This window comes from Pteropus vampyrus, unplaced genomic scaffold, assembly GCF_000151845.1.
Source record: "Pteropus vampyrus isolate Shadow unplaced genomic scaffold, Pvam_2.0 Scaffold9, whole genome shotgun sequence".
Lineage (NCBI taxonomy): Eukaryota > Metazoa > Chordata > Mammalia > Chiroptera > Pteropodidae > Pteropus > Pteropus vampyrus.
The window spans coordinates 6,098,657-6,100,733 of NW_011888790.1; positions in this window are offsets into that span (position 1 = coordinate 6,098,657).

Below are 2,077 nucleotides of genomic sequence, written 5' to 3' on the forward strand. Positions count from 1 at the left end.
CCCTATATTTAAACTTTCTCCTTACAGAAGTCCAAAGTTTTTGACTATAGTGACAGAAAGAAGTGAGGCCACACTTTTAGACTACTAGGAAATTTCTGTGTAATTGAAGAAACGAAAGCGCCTTTTCGTTTTTTGGAGATAATTACCCTTAGTCTCCATTTTACTTTCTAAGGTGAGAGGTAATAAAATCATTTCTGTGAGTGGGCTCCTCCAGAGCAGCTTTTGCCTCTAGGGAGGTTACGACAATCTGTGTAATACAGATGCTCCCTCCCCCCATTTAACACTTTGGAGTGTCAAAATTCTTATATCAGTCTAGTGACTACATAAAGTCCTTCGGCCAGATTTCACTCCCTTAACTATCCCAGGAGTTTTCTGCCTCTGTGTCTTCAGGAAATGCTGTTTTCCTTTCTCCATTCTTCTCCCTTAGCATCGCTACCACACTCAAGCTTACAAAAGTCTAACTTTGGTCTCACTTTTCCAGAGATCCCTGTCCTAAATCCAGATTACAGTGATATTTCTCTATCACATATGAACGTATACATATGCTTAGCATTGCCTCATATTTCTTTTCAGATATTCATTTATCTGTAGTTTGTCTTACAACACAGTCTAGGTCTCCATAAGAACGTCTGCATCTTTCTGTCGCTTAACTTGAATAAAGCCATTCTAGGCAAATAAAAGGTACTAATAAGTGCTTATTGAATTGAACTGCATCTCTCACTCAAGGCTTTCCTCCTCCATCCACTGTGAATTGGGACAATTAATAGGAAATATGCTACCCACAAGGGCTTAAATTAGTCAGGATCTCATAGGATCTGAGAACCTAGGCAGTATCTTTTTCTTTATAATTTATTTCATCTTCAGCACTGAGAGACAAGGCCAAGAATTGCATTCGAACAAGTGGGAGAAAGGGAGAATGAGATGTAATTTTAATACCTAGACAGGTCTCTTATGCTGAAAATAGACATATGTACAGCTTCTCTCTCCCCACTCCTCCACTTCCCCATATGGGTATGTCATGCACCATTTCTGTGGCACTACCATTTTACCCCAAACCACTCTAAGCTGCAACCTCTTCCCCTACTCCAATTCACTTTTCCCCAGTCTTTTTTTTTTCTACATGGAATATATCGCTTTCTAACATACCAAAAGAATTGCTTATTAAATCTCATTTATTACCTGTTTCCCTCCCCCTCACCCTTGCAGTGATATTCCTTCTTCAGTGGTAGAGATCTCTGGCAATTTTATGCATTGATGTATCTCAACTGATCAGATCAGTGCCTCTCACAAAATAAGTGCTCAGAAAAAAAATAAATTGAAAGCAATTGGTTGATAAAGTTTAATACTGACCATTAACCTAGCTCTTTGGAATTCATACTAAATAAGTATTTGAGATAATTTATTTAGCTGTGCTTAAAGCTTAGAGGAATAACCCTTCTTGTCTAACATCTGGTATTAGAATTTCTGCAGGGTTGAGAATTGGAGGGAAAGAATAGTAGGCCACTTTGATGGATGCGCTTCCCTTATTTTCTTCTTTCCTAAAAGAATATTAATTTCCAAACCTACATAGATGTCCAAGAAATAAGTGTATGTATGATAATGAAACAACCTGCAGCAGTGTCCTGAACCCCTTGCTTTCTTACAGATAATCCAACATTTTGGTGTGTGTGAGGGGGAGCATTTAAAGTTTCAACTAATATAATTGCCTGAGACTTTGCCAAGAAGCAGTCAGCAAGCTATTTATTTTGCCCAGGGGTACAGGTAGCTGAGTATTAAACTGTGCATAAAGATCTCCTTAGCAGCAAAATTTTCCAATTTCCAATTTGACTAGATATACTAATAAAATAGTTCAGCATAGTAAAAATAATCTTGAGTAAGCTGTAATTTTAGTGACTGGACATTCATTATTAATTTACTTGAAAAAGATAATGGAGCAAGAAAAATTCATGTTCGTTAGTGAGTCAATCTAATATACTTCTAATGGAGTTGATACCATGACATGTGAAGTCAAAGGACAAAAAGTGAATTAGGCAATTAGAGAAATAATCAACCCCTTAACATTTGAGAAATATTCCCA